The sequence below is a fragment of the Aethalodelphis obliquidens genome, unplaced genomic scaffold (genome assembly GCF_003676395.1).
Source record: "Aethalodelphis obliquidens isolate GAN/ISIS:26980383/991018 unplaced genomic scaffold, ASM367639v1 scaffold117, whole genome shotgun sequence".
NCBI lineage: Eukaryota > Metazoa > Chordata > Mammalia > Artiodactyla > Delphinidae > Aethalodelphis > Aethalodelphis obliquidens.
The window spans coordinates 1331114-1346630 of record NW_020838061.1 but is presented as its reverse complement, the minus strand read 5'-3'; the positions used below and the strand labels follow the sequence as shown (position 1 = coordinate 1346630).

The 15517-nt window shown below is 33.0% G+C and overlaps 1 long non-coding RNA gene across 1 annotated transcript; it reads right to left on the bottom strand.

The window, feature by feature from the left end:
• Positions 1-8048: 8048 nt before the first annotated feature.
• Positions 8049-15268, bottom strand: LOC113615456 (uncharacterized). The gene is made up of 3 exons (XR_003431007.1): positions 14982-15268; positions 13665-13670; positions 8049-8059 (listed from the first exon to the last, which is right to left on the bottom strand). It is a non-coding gene; the product is annotated as an uncharacterized LOC113615456 (long non-coding RNA).
• Between the last annotated feature and the right edge of the window lie 249 nt (positions 15269-15517).

Below are 15517 nucleotides of genomic sequence, written 5' to 3'. Positions count from 1 at the left end.
CAGAAAAGTATACAAATCCTAATTGTATGGATAAATGAATTATCACAAAGTGAGAACACACGTAAAACCATCACTTGGATCATGAAATAGAAAATAATTTGCACTGTAAAAACCCTTCTCATGTCCTTTCCAGTCACTACCACCCTCCCTTCCCCAAAGGTAACCACTACTCCGACTTCTAACACTTTGGGTTAGATTTGTTGTATTGAACTTCATATAACTGAAATAATACAGTATATGTTCATCTGTGTCTAGCTTCTGTCATTGAATAATTTTCTAAGATTTATAATTTGCTCTTTTTAATTGCATCTAGTAGTCTATTGTATGAATATACTATAATTTATTTATCCATGCTACTGTTGAGGTACATTTAGGCTGTTTCCAGTTTGGGACTTTAATGAATAATCCTGCTATGAATGTAAATTTTGGTGCAAAAATTATATGTTTATGTTTGTTTGTATATGTTATATGTTTATTTATATGTATAATTTATGTAATTATATGTATATGTTTATGTTTGGTACACACATAGGAAAGAAATGCTGTATGATATAATGTGTATGTTCACATTTAATAGATACTCTGAAACTGTTTTCCTATGTGGTTATGCCAGATTATACTCCCTCAAACAGTGTATGAGAACTTTTTGCTCCACATCCTCCATAACACTTAGTATTGTCAGTCTTTGTAACTTTAGTCTTTCTTGTGTGTGGTGCCACCTACATTGTTTTGATTTTCATTTTCCCTGATTAAGATTGAAGACCTTTCTACATATTTTTTTGGCTATTTCAGTATATCCTTTTCTGAAGTGTTCATTCAGGTATTTTCTCAGTAAGTTGCTTTTTTCTTATTGCTTTGTAAAAGCTCTTTGTAAATTCAAGTTTTAAATATTCTTGGTTATATCGATTGCAAGTACCATCTCACATTTTGTAGCCAGTGTTTTTACTCTCTCAATATCTTTTACGGACAGAAGTTCTTTTTTATCAACAGAACAGAAGTCCAATTTATCAATCTTTTCTTTTATAGTTAGTATTGATACATTTTTGTGTATTGTTTGAGTTGTTAAACTACCATAATATGTTACCGTTGACATTTAGATTTACAATCCACCTAATACTGATTTTTTACTATGGTGTGAGGTAGAAATCAAGAGACCATTCTTGCCCCACTGCTCCTAAGTGCATTTAATAATAAATCAAGTATCCATATAAGTGTCAGATGTTTCTTTATCCTCTATTCAGCTTCATTGGCCTATGTGCTTGCCTTTTGCCTATATGGAACTGTCTTAATGTAGATATATAATAAGTCTTGATATGCAGTAGTATAAGTCCACTAACTTCTAAGTCTTCTACATTAACTTAGCTATATCTTGATTTCTTGAATTCATATATAAATTTTAGAATCAGCTTGCCAATCTACACAGAAAAATCCTGTTGGCATTTTGATTTGAATTGCATTTAATCTATAGATCATTCTGAAGAGAACCAATATATTTAAAATACTGAATCTTCCAATCCATGAACATGAGATATTTCTTCATTCATTAAGGCCTTCTCTACTTTCTCTCATAATATTTTATATGTTTCAGTAAGGAGATATTCCATATATTTTGCATATTTTTCCTAGGTGTTTGATGTTTTGTATGCTATTGAAAATGGCATATTGTGATTTTTATTTCATCTCTAATTATTTGAAGTTAGTATATAGAAGTGAAACTGATTTTAGTATTTTGATTTTCAGCAATCTTGCTGAGTTCACTGATAAATTCTAATATTTAACATTCAGAATAATTTGAATTTCCCAAACACACAGTTCTGTCATGTAAGAACAATGATAGGTTCATTTCTTCCTTTTCCACACTTAAATATTTCCTTTCCTTTTTTGGTCCTATTGCATATTCTTGGCCCTGGAATACAATGTGGAATAAAAATAATAATGGTGGACATATTTGTACCATCACTGATTTCATGGAAGAAGGTTTACAATATTTTACCATTAAGTATGATATTTGCTATACTTTATTTGTAGATAATGTTTATCAAATAAAGGAAATTCCCATTTATTCTAAGCTTGCTGAGAGTTTTTATCATGAATAGATGATGAATTTTACTCAATGCTTTCTCTACATCTTTTCAGATGGCTATATAATATTTCACCATTATTCTTTTACTCTGGTTAATTCCATTGATTGCTTTTCAAATGTTCAACTGACCTTGAATTCCTGGAATAATGCTAATGTGTCTGTGATATATTATAATCTTTATGTATCACTGGACTCAATTTGCTATTTTTTGAGATTGTTGTTTCTTTGTTTATGGGAGAGATTGATCTATAAATTTCCTTCCTTGTAATGCCCTTATAACGTTTGGTAATAACATTACAATGGCCTCATAACATTAGTTGGAAAGTGCTCTTACTCTTTTTGTTATCAGACAGAGTTTGAATAGGTTTAGTGCCATTTCACTCTTAAATGTTTTGAAGAATTCACAGATGACGTTATCTAGGCAAGGGCATTCTTTCTGTGGAGGTTTATAACTATGGATTCAATGTATTTACTACAATGATTCCCAAACATTTATATATATATATATATATATATATATATATATATATATACATGTATATATGAATTACGTGAGGATCTTTTTAAAATTTAGATACTGATTCAGTAGGTTGGTGTGAGACCTGGGTCAGCCATCTTAACAAGATCCCAGTGATGTAATGTTGCTGGTGCAGGGACGACAATTAATTAGTAAGATTTTATTGTATATGACAATTCAAATTTTCTGTTTCTTTTTATGTCAATTTTCCATTATGTTTTTCTAGGAATTTTTCTATTTCATGCACATTGTCAAATTTTCCACATACAAGATATAAAAAGAGTATTATATACTACTTTATGTAGGTAGAATCTCCAGAGGTATCCCCTTTTCTTTCCTAATATTTTATTTGTCGGTTTTTAAAAACTTGGTCAGAGTTTTTCACTTTCAAATAATAAAATTTGAGGGGTTTAGCCTACTGTTTACTTTCTATTTCATTACCTTCTGCATCTATTTTAGTTATATTTTATTCTTTCTATATTTATTTTGGATTTAATTTGTTATTCTTGTAGTAGCTTCATGAGATGAATATTTAGATTATAGATTTTTAGCTCTTTTTCTTTTTTATTAAATACATTGAAAGGTATGAATCCTCCTTAAATACAAGTTAAACTTCATGTCAATAGTTTGCCATGTCATGTCTTCATTATGATTCATTTCAAAATATTTTAAAATTCTTACTGTGATTTCTCTTGCCTTCTTTTTCCCCAGCTTTACTAAGGTTTAATTGCTAAATAAGTGTAATATATTTAAAGCATACACATAATGATTTGTATACATATACATTGTGACAGCATTCCCACAATCAAGTAATTTAACACATCCATCATTTCATATAATTACTTTTTTGTTGTTGAAAATGCTTAAGTTCTGCTCTCTTAGCAAAATTTAATTATGCAATACAGTATTAGTTTACAATGCTTCTTGCTCTAAAATTTACTTCATATATGTATGTATATGTATATACACATATATATATGTATATATGTATATGTGTATGTATCAAGTACATACATACATGTAAGTACTTCGTATATGTGTGTGTGGCTAGGAACTAGGAACTAGGCCAGGTTTTTTAAACTAGGAACTAGGCCAGGTTTTAATCTGTTTTTATGGCATATCTTTTTCCATCCCTTTGTTTTCACTGTTGTCATAGCCTTGTATTTATGTGTGCACTTTGCCTTAACCTCTTCGATGCCCTCAAAGAGAAGAGTTTATTTTGTCCATATTTTCTAATTTTTCTCAGTGGGATGGTTAGCCTGAAAAAAAGAAATCTGGAGTGACTGCTGAAAGCAGCAGTCTAATTTTGTGGCTTCTCGTAAGATATAAAAGTCCCCATGATTCTTTCTGCCTTAGTAAAACAAAAAATGGTAGAGACTGATCTGAGAAAAGGCTCCTTGAACCAAAAAACCCATCTGCAGATTAGTGCAGAAAATAGTTGGACCTCTGTGACCTGCATTCTTCTTGGTCTTCTCATTATATTCAACGTGACCTGAAGAAATTTCAGCCAGTCAACAGGCTTGAAATGATTTGAAGATTAAAAAAAGTCACTATATCTAATGCTTAGAAAAGTGTCTGACAAATAATAATTGCTATATAAGTATTAGTTATTATTATTAAAAATTCCCACACACAACCACTCTTTGAAGTCATTTCTGATAAAGGAAATTCTATTTACGTGGACACAATACCTGTGTTAATGAATACTGTTTCAGGATTCCTTGGTATGTTTAATCATCATGAAATATTTATTAGACACTATGTACAAAAGGTTGTGTTGAACAATCAATGTAAAATAATGTAGGATAATCCCTGATCTCAAAAGAATTAAAATCTAATTGTTAAGACAATATATTTGTTAAGAAATAAACATTACTTGTTTAAATATCTCATTGTTCTACTAAATTTTGAGGGAAAGAATTCTATTTTATTCATTCATGAGTCCTCAATGAAGCCCAGAACATGTATCTGCATATAGACAACCCACAAATGATTATGGAATTAAATCAAGCTTACAATGTTAAATTCTAGAAAATAGTAACTACAAAAGAATGGAGTCATCTTGTTTGATTGATGAATGGATAAATGGAAGTATGAACAAATAAATGAATGAACTAACCACCCTTTAAAAGAAGTGTGTTGGGGCTTCCCTGGTGGCGCAGTGGGTGAGAGTCTGCCTACCGATGCAGGGGACACGGGTTCTTGCCCTGGTCCGGGAAGATCCCGCATTCCGCGGAGCGGCTAGGCCCGTGAGCCATGGCCTCTGAGTCTGCACGTCCGGAGCCTGTGCTCCGTAATGGGAGAGGCCACAACAGTGAGAGGCCCACGTACCGCTAAAAAAATAAATAAATAAATAAATAAAATAAAAGAAGTGTGTTACTTTGATAAGAAGTCATGGTAGTAAATTTGAGGTAGAGAAAATATTATGATAAAAAGAATAAAGATGAAATCATACATGAAACATTTAAGGATGAATGAGTAAAAGATCCTACGGGTAGTTCAGGGATCACATAAAAGAGGAGGATAAGACAATAGATGAGTATGGACTAAGGAGTGTTGTGAATGGTAGTTTAACAAGTTTAGCCTACATTCCCTGGACAATGGTGAAAGTTTGAAGGTTTCTGATCAGTTTAATAGTTATTTTAGAATAATGAAACAATAGTGGTAAATTTAAATTGAATAGAAAAGAGATTTGAGTTGACAAATCCATTAGTAGCTATACTAATATTCTACCTCTATATAAAAAATATGGATCTGAATTTCAGTGTTGGCACTGGAAATGTTAAAGAAAAGAAAATTTATATAGGTACTATTGGAGATAGTATATCTATAATTTTATATAACTGTATATCTGTAATTTTATATAACTATAAAATTACAAGATTTGATGAATAAACGCATATGGAGGTATATGGAGAACAGTACAACAAAACTATGTCTTACCTGTTCAGAGAAATGTTTCAGTAATGTAATACGTTTAATGAGGTGTTTTTCCAGACTGGAAAATTCTGACATGCAATCAAATGGAGGGCTGCCAGGGAAAGATGACAAGAGATTCCATCAATCTCAATTTCACTGAGTACCACAGCTTTATACCTTAGGAAAGTGAAAATTATAATCCATAGTATGTAGAGCTTTAGATCACTTTGTGAAAGTGCCAAGGGTCAGCTAAATTCTAAACATCACAAAGTTACGTCAAAAAATAACAGAAAGCTTACATGGAAGATGATCAATGTAATATATCTATGGCCTCAATAAAGTGGTAGGATGATAGGTGCACAATTTACAGCATTTATTCCCATTTTCAAGTTGCTATCAATAAGTGGAAGGCAGAGTAGGTAACTTTTGAATTTTCCTTGGCTAGTTTACTATACAAAGGATTACATGAAAAGAACAAAAGGAAGAAGGAAAAGTATCAAATATTAATTAAGTATGTAATCCACAAGTAGATTATCTACCCCTTGAAAAATAGATTGGCTGTATCTGGCAATTCATTTTATTTGCCACAAATTAAAATAAAAGATATATTTTACTTAGGACACTATAACCAATGGAAAACTTTTGGGTTTATTAATTTTGTCTAGCATAACTCTTAGACTTCTGTGATTTGCTGGACATGTAATCACAAGGAGTAATTTGAATTAGGTGATAAAACATACATAACTTTGTTGGAAAATAATCACCATTATAATAAAAAATGGAGAACAATTTTCAGAATGTCATTTGTAAAATAAATTAACAAGCATTAAAATGCTGAAATCATATTTACTCTCCCATGGGAAGTGAAATTTTAGTTTTAAGAATTAGCAAGAAAATGTAATTTATAACTCCTTCCCCAAATTCCTAGGAGATTACAATCCCTGGTTTTTACATGAAAGTGCCATTTTCTGGAAGTCTATTTATAAAACACATAAGAGCATTGGCAATGATTCAAATATCTTCTTATAATAAGTTTATAAATTTATGTGGCAAAAGTAGCTGCCAGATCCATAGGATAATCTCTTATAACTATGTCCAGGGTATGAAACATGTGAGCAAAATTCCCTAGGCAGTTTTTTCCTTCTTATTTATTTCTGGACCAAAAAAATGAGCAAATAGCCAAGAAAATATTGGGTCACCCACCTACCACCTCACCCCGCACTATCCCTTAATTCTTAACGTGAAAAATGCTCAATTTATATTTCCTTACAAGTAGAATCTTGGGTAGTTATGCTTTGATAAGTGGTCTTGAGTTACTACATTACCCTCCTTAATAAATTTTGTCACAAATTCTGTTTACCTCAAATAAGTAAGTCGCTTAAAATTTTAATGACTAATGCAAATATAACATACTGAGAGAAATCCTTGTGAACAGATTAAGATTTCCATTTAGTACCATAATTAAGAATGTTTTAGTACCCATAACTTTTATAATAAATCTTAAAATGTTTATTCTATTACTAATAAAGCAGAATTTAAATGTAGATGTCTCATCTGTATCGAAGCTTATAATGCTGGCAAAGTCAATTTTTTTGTACACTGTAGTTCAGTTGAAAAGTTCTAGTAACTCACAAAAAAGTTTAATATCTTTTAGGAAAATTTAATGAAGAGGAAACTGTTCCTGGGAAGAGGTCATATAAGTACGTTTCCCTCTTTTATCATGATGACATCTTGATTAAACTCCTGAATTCATTTCAATTCTCAAAAATATTTATTATCTCTATCACCAAGGTGACTCACCAGATTTCTATCCTTCTTTCTAATAAATTTGAAATAAATTTTAGGCCTGAAATCATATATTTGATTAAATCAAATAAATTACTATTTTGGATTACAATTTGAAAAAAATAAAATATTAATGCTAATAATGGAAAATTTACATTTTAACAGAATCTTTCCCATGTTTTCTTTTAGAAACACAGAGGTTAGGCCAATTTTAGGGTAAACCATAGAGATTATTTTTCCCACTGACACAATTACTTGAGAGAAAAGAGGGAAAAATTTCTCCAACTGATACTCCAATTCCTCCACTTGACCCACAGATAAGGGAAATTTAATTAATCTATAGGAAATGCAATTAGGCTGAACACCAATAATTCTTAAAATCTATGTGACTCTCTGATCAGAAATGAGCCAGATGAGTCCCTGACACAATTTTCAAGGTATTTGGACTTTCCTAGGAGGTCTTTGGAAAATCAAAAGCAATTAAAGCTAAGAAATTTAAAAGTACTAAGGTGTTTTATAGCAACCACGATCAGTGCAAAACACAGCATTAGTTTTTCTTAATGTATTTCATTCATAATATTTTATGTGTTCAAAGACAATATATAGAATGTTCAATAAGTGCTCAGCTTAGTAAAATGGTTATTCAGTTTGAGTAACTCTTATTAATAGTCTCTAATTCTTAAACAAGAACTATGGAAATCTGTTATGTTGTAAACTGAAGTTTAAAATCTTCAAGCAGTTGGAAAAAGAAGATGCTAAGGTGATTCATAAATCTGCCATATTCAAAAGCTGTTATATGAGGTCACTTTGTATAGATTATATAATTTATGAAAGAGGAATCTGACTAATTGTCTTAAGGACTACTCAATACAAAATATTGCAGGAGCAATATAAACCCCATTTAGTCTTCCCTGGTTCCAGTGATGAAAGTAAAAAAGCTCTCAAATTGGTGATGTAGTGAAATTGTACCAAAGAGTGCTTCTTAATACTGAGACCATGATATGAATTTTGAAATGAGACTACTTTAATTAAATGAGAAAATTTAATACTGTGAATTATCAAACATCAGTGAAACAGATTATATTCATTTTGGGGGTCTTTTTGTTGCCACTACCCAGTCCTGCAGCTATCTTTGCTGTCTGCCCATTATCCTTTTCCTTATTCTCTTTATGTTGAATTTATTCCAAGGATTCCATTATTTCCTTTGTCTAAGTTTGTTACCAGATAGATGTTTGTAAGGAACTCAGAAGAGAGGAAGTAGAGGAACTGATGAATGTCCTAAATTTCTTCTACCATTCAATTTGAAATTTTTTGAACAAGTGGGTCAGTCACTTCATCCCTTCTTTATGTGAACAAAATGGGTTTGTCAATCAAGTATGAATTACAATGAAAAGAAATGATAATCAGTAAGAGAGCAAGTAACAAAGAGGGAGGAGAAAAGTGTCATGACTTCTCCCTCTTATACCTCTCTGATTGATCATAAAAGCATGCTTCCCTCTTTTACTATCTAATTTCTCTATCTTTGGGATGTAATACTTTCTAATAGGGGAAGAAAACAGCCTAGAAATAAATATACATATAATGCTTCATTTGTGTGTAGGATATAGAGTTGACTATAGTCTTTGAGAAAAATGACAATTTCAAAATTGAAATATTAATATACTACCTGCAGATTATTATCAAAACAAGATTAGAAATCATTAGCCTTTGATTTCTGTAGCCCTCTCTTAGTAATACAGAGTTTTAAAAATAGGATTGACTTGTTTATAAAATATCCCTAATGTAATTTATATATATATATGAAAAAAAACTATTTTGCCCAGATGTGGTAAATTAAAACTCTATTGTAACTTTCATGCATCCCTGAAAGACTGTAGAGAAACAAGTGCTCTTTCTAATGAAGCAGTAGAAAAGTGAATCCTTTGTAAAAATAAATAATTTTTCTGTAAAATGATATTTTTCTATAAAATGTCAGATGATCAAATATCAGATTATTTAAAGTGAATTATATAACAGTGTTCTTCATTCTAGGGAAATATTCAGAGCATCAATAAAAATCTATAACTGTTTTTGAAAGATACTGTGGAAATAAAATCCAATTCATTCAGAAGTTTTCTGAAGAGGGAAAAAGAGGGGAAAATGCAACTATCTTAAAGCTTTACAGATCACATATTAGGAATTACCTTTCCAGAATGTTTAGTATCATCTTGACCATATTAATCAGTTCAAGAGCAGCAGTAAGAATGTTATAAGGCGGTTGTTCATAAGTGCCATGTAGAGTACGTGCCCTTCTTCTTTCCGATATCATGACAAGAACACGGTCAATAGCATGCTCAAGATGTTCACTTTGTTTTCTGAATCTGGTAAGCATCTTTTTGTCATTCTGAAATTAAAGTGGGAGTTTGGGGGGAAGAAATAAGGCAGCACTTATCTAACACACTATAAATATGGAATAGGTTCAACAGCAACACCATTTAGCCAAAATCATGTAAGAGGGATGCAAAATTACCATCAGACACTTTTCATTATTTACATATTGTTTCTGGTAATACTTATATCACTCATGGTAGTGATTATCTAAAGTATATGAAGAGTAAGATTCATCCATGGAAATACTGAGGTATGTAATTTTAGAATGTGGCAAAAATTACTTGCCCATAATTAGGACATGTTAATTCTGGTACTGCCTTATTAGTACACCTACCTCATTTTCTTTTAGAGTATAATCTTGTAAGGGGAAAACCCACACTACTTTGCATTTTGGACAGGATTAGGTATAGATCTCACAGATAGAAAAGGGAATCCTTACTTTTCATTTATCTCAGAGACCTACAAAATGTGTGTAGTCCTATCTAAGAGCTCATAATTTAAACATACAGGATCTGTAAGATTATTAATTGGGTATTAAATGTACCACTTCAAGTGATTAGACACTTGTCTCATTTACCTATTTCATCTTTGCACAAACGTGTGTACATACACTCCCCTTCATCACACTTTGTCCAGAGTCTCATCAAATGACTACCAGAAATAACCAGAGAATTGCAATAATAGCCCCATGTAGCCTCTTCTTTGTAAGAAGTTACTCTAGCTTCCACATTTAATGGTCAGGAAATAATTTGAGATTTACTAAGTAGTGAGGACACCTAGCAAAAAGGTTTTGCCCTTTTAGTATTTGAAATTCTGAGGTTCAGGGAAATTTTATTCAATTATGGAAGAAATAAGTTTATAAGTATTTCTGGCCTGGGTCCAATAAGATATTATTGAAAATATCATATTAATATGACTTCTCATCCTAATGTAAAGTCTGTCATGTAATATGTTCAGATGTTCAACCTTAGTGTTTCATTCTAAATATTGTGAACCAACCTAATCATAGGTCATCTTCCAGATTTCTATTTTTTTTTTTTTTTGCGGTACGTGGGCCTCACTGCTGTGGCCTCCCCCGTTGCAGAGCACAGGCTCCGGACGCGCAGGCTCAGCGGCCATGGCTCACGGGCCCAGCCGCTCCACGGCATGTCGGATCTTCCCAGACCGGGGCACGAACCCGCGTCCCCTGCATCGGCAGGCAGACTCTCAACCACTGCGCCACCAGGGAAGCCCCATCTTCCAGATTTCTGACGAATAGCTTTGCTTTGGTAGTATCCACTGCCTGCACATAAGCTTGCTTTACTTTTGTTGATTGGCAAAGTAATATGTGTATTTGGGCATTTTTCCTTTTCTCAAATAGTTTTAACATATGAAGAAGAAAGTAACAGAAAATTATGGCTGCTGGTTTTCCTATTTATGGATGTCAGAATGAAAGTATCAATGCCAACATTTAACATATAAACTTAAATATGCTTTTACATTCATCTTCTGCTTCCCAACATTCTTCAGCTTCGCTTGCTACAATCTTGAATTTTAAATACAAACTATTATCATTAATGTAAAATAAATTATTGTTATTTGAGGTGTCTACTTTATCTTTCGAGATTTTTTCAAAATTTTCTGTTAAGTTTATAACCATATTAATGAAGATTATTTTGACAAACTACACTTTACTAGTTTCATTCCTCATTGTTAGTTCTTTTATACCACAGCTTCTCTGTTCTTGAATTATTTATTTTTATTCATCTTTGGTCAGCTGAAATACATCTTCCAGTAATTTTAAAGAATTAATGGGATATATTTCCTGACTTTGTAGTCGTAACACATTATTGACTGGGGTATTTCTGCAGAAACTAACGCCTGTGGCCGTAATACATCTCCAGTAAAAAATGTGTTAAGAATATTTTAATTTTCCAACTTACATATATGGTTTCCCAAAATTGCATGGCTAATTATTAGAAGAACTTATCCTGGAAACAGAGGCCTTCTGATACTCAGTGCTCCCTTTCTATTACATTATTAAATGTATTTGGTCCTAGAGGGAGAGGGAAAGATGGGAATTTTTTGCTGCATGCCATTTGTCAGTGTGGTGAAATGGAAAGACATCTAGGTCTGGTGTGAGATCTGGGTTTGTACAAATCACTTAAATGTCTCAGAGCCTTGGTTTCTTTTTTGTTTCCCTCTAAAATGTGGATAATAATAACACCTGTTTTATCCATGCATAGGATTGTTAAAGATATCAAATATTATGCATAAAAGAACTATTGTTTATATACAATTAGTATATGCCAAAAAGAATCACAATATTTTAGGAATTAACCACCAAATTCTAAATGGTGCCCTATCTAATTGCAGTCCTAAGGAAACTTCAAAGAAATCAAACAGCTAGCCCCTCTGATATTCTAAGTAAATTTGAATTGACTTTTCAAACCTAGTTTTTGAAAATTCTGTTAAGATTAAACAATTGATAAATAGTATTCTTTTTTGTATGATCCTACACTAGACCGCCTTTAAAAAGTGAAAATCATATCAGATATATGTTTTCTCTTTTTTTTTTGGTTTTAAAAGCATTTTACAGAGAGCAAACCTTTTTTTCAGTAAGTCCAATACAACTAAGTCAAGTAACTTATACTTTGGGAAGGTCTACAATTGAGAAATGAAACACCAGTATTGCCAAACTGGTGATTATTTTAGCATGCAGAGTAATAGCAAATAATGCCATTTAAGTTGTAAAAGAGAGGGTCTTGTTACAAAATTTTAAAGGCATATATAATACATACTATTGGGAAATTTTCTTTATTAATTAAACATATGAAAAAAGTAACAAAGGTGTCTGACAAAAGGGTTTCTCAAGTGTTAGCTTGCCCTATGATATTGAATTTCCTTTGAAACTATGAAGGTCATAGTGTGCTACAAGAGGTATTTATTTACTTCAACTCTTTGTGATCTTATAAGCATGCTGAGAACCAAGAAACACAGCCCCTCATGTTTCTATTAAAGTTTGAGCTACAGACTTTTCAGATGCTATTATCACTCATGAAATGAAATAAGTCAATTTTTTTGTCTAGATGATAGTTAATTACTTTTTATTAGTATATGATCTTCAGTAGTTAGAGAGTATAGAGCTTTCAAGAATTGATGACAATAATAATAGTAGAAAGAAATGCCACATGCACATCCTTTAGCTCTCCGAAACACATTTTATCTCATCAAAGCTGACAGAGGAGGAGATCGACCAAGTTGGTGGCAAAAGATCCTGAGTTCACCTCCTCTCACAAGCACACCAAAATCACAACTATATGCAAAACAACCATTGATGTAAAAGACCAGAACCTACCAGAAAAGATTTTCTACAACTAAAGACATAAAGAAAAAACCACAAGATGGGTAGGAGGGGCAGACTCATGACATAGTCAAGCCAAATATCCCTGGGTGGGCAAACCATAAACTGGAGAATTATATTGCACAGATTCTCTCACAGGAGTGAGAACTCTGAGCCCCACATTGGGCTCCCCAGCCTAGGGGTCTTGCACCAGGAAGATGAGCTCACAGAACATTTGGCTTTGAAAGTCAGTGGGGCTTCATTTTAGGAGTCCCACAGGAATGGTGAAAATAGAGACTTCACTCTTAAAGGGTGCACACAAAATACACACAACAGGATCCAGGGCAAAAGCAGTAATTTGCTTTAAACCTGGGTGAGATCTATCTGCTGGTTTTGGAGAGTCTCCTGGAGAGGCAGGAGGCAATTGCAGCTCACCCTGGGGAAATAGACACTGATGCAAGCCATTCTTGGGAGCACCTTCTACCACATGGACACTGGTGCTGGCAGACACCATTGTGGAATCCTCCATCTAGCTCACTAGTGCCAAGACCTGGCCCTAACCAAGAGCCTGTAGGTGTCACTGCTGGGATGCCTCAGGCCAAGAAACTAACTGGGTGGGGACAGAGCCACACTCATCAGTAGAGAGGATACCTAAAGACCTCCTGAACTCACAGCTACCTCTAGACATGCCTCTAGGCACGACTCTGCCCAGAAGAGGGTCCAGGATCCAGCTTCATTCACTAGTGGGCAGGCACAAGCTTCAGAATAACCAGGGCACCCAACCGGCCTCCAGGAAGCCTGCTCTAGTCTCTGGACCAACCTCACCAACCAGAGGACAGACACCAGATGCAAGAAAACCACAGTCACACAGCCTACATATCCAGTATGTCCAGAGTAAGCTAGACCTTACCCTAGACCCAGCTGGGTCCCAGCCTTGTCCACTAGCAGGGGAGAGTGCTTCTGGAATGCATAGGACATCTCCTAGAGAAGGCTGCTTCTCCAAGGTCAAGAAATGTAACTAACCTACCACACGCATAAAAATAAAAACAGAAAATTAGACAAAATAAAGCAGCAGAAGAACATGTTCTAGATGAAGAAACAAGATAAAACCCCAGAAGAATTAAGTGAAGTGGAGATAGGAAACCTACCCAAGAAGGAGTTCAGGGTAGTGATTATAAAGGTGATCAAAAACTCAGGAGAAGTATGGATGTACATAGTGAGAAGTTAGAAGGTTTTAACAAAGGGTTACAAAATATAAAGAATATCCAAACAGAGATGAAGAATACAATAACTGAAATGAAAACTACACTAGAAGAAATCAACAGTAGACTAAATGATACAGAGGAATGGACCATCAAGCTAGAAGACAGAGAAGTTGAAATCACTGAAGTTGAACCAAAAAAAAAAGTATAAAAGAAAAAGGAATGAAAAGAAATTAAGGCAGTTTAAGAGACTTCTGGGACAACATCAAGTGCACTAATATTCACATTACAGGGGTCCCAGAAAGAGAAAAGAGAGGTTCATAGAACATATTTTAAGACATAATAACTGAAAACTTCCCTAATCTGGGTAAAGAAACAGACATCCAAGTCTAGGAGATGCAGAGAGTTCCACACAGGATTAACCCAATGAGAAACACACCAAGACATGTTGTAATTAAAATGACAAAAATTAAAGATAAAGAGAGAATATTAAAAGCAACAGTGTAAAAGCAACAAATAACCTAAAAAGGAATATCCATAAGGCTATCAGCTGACTCTTCAGAAGAAACCCTATGAGCCAGAAAGGAGTGTCACAATATATTTAAAATGATTCAAGGGAAAAACCTATAACCAAGAATACTCTAGCCAGCAAGTTTCTCACTCAGATTTGATGGAGAGATCAAAAGTTTGCAGACAAGCAAAAGTTAAAAGAGTTCAGCACCACCAAAACAGGTTTACACGAAATGTTAAAGGAACATGTCCTAGCAAAAAACAAAAGGCAACAACTAGAAACATGAAAATTACAAAATGAAAAAGCTCATCAGTAAAGGTAAACATACAGTAAGGTATGAAATCATCCCCACAGAAAGCTATTAGGAAGGTTGAAAGAAAAAATTATTAAGTCACCTATATCCACAATAAGCAATTAAGGAATACACAGAACAATTAGATGTAAAACATGATGTCAAAAATAACAATCATGAGGGGAGGAGAATACAAATGCAGGGTTTTTAAAATGCATTTGTCTCTGTGTGTGTATGTGATTTAATATGGCTATATTGAAACAACATGGTAAATATTAACCAAAAATCTACTATATATATGTATATATATATATATATGCACACACACACATACACATGCATACATATATATACACACCCACAAAAAAAGAAAAGGAATAAAAAAATAACAATAAGACAGTAATCAAATCAAAAGAGAAGAGAATAAAAGAAGAAATGAAAAAAACCTATAAAAACAACACCAAAACAATTAACAAAATAGCAATAAGAACATACATATCAATATTTACTTTAAAT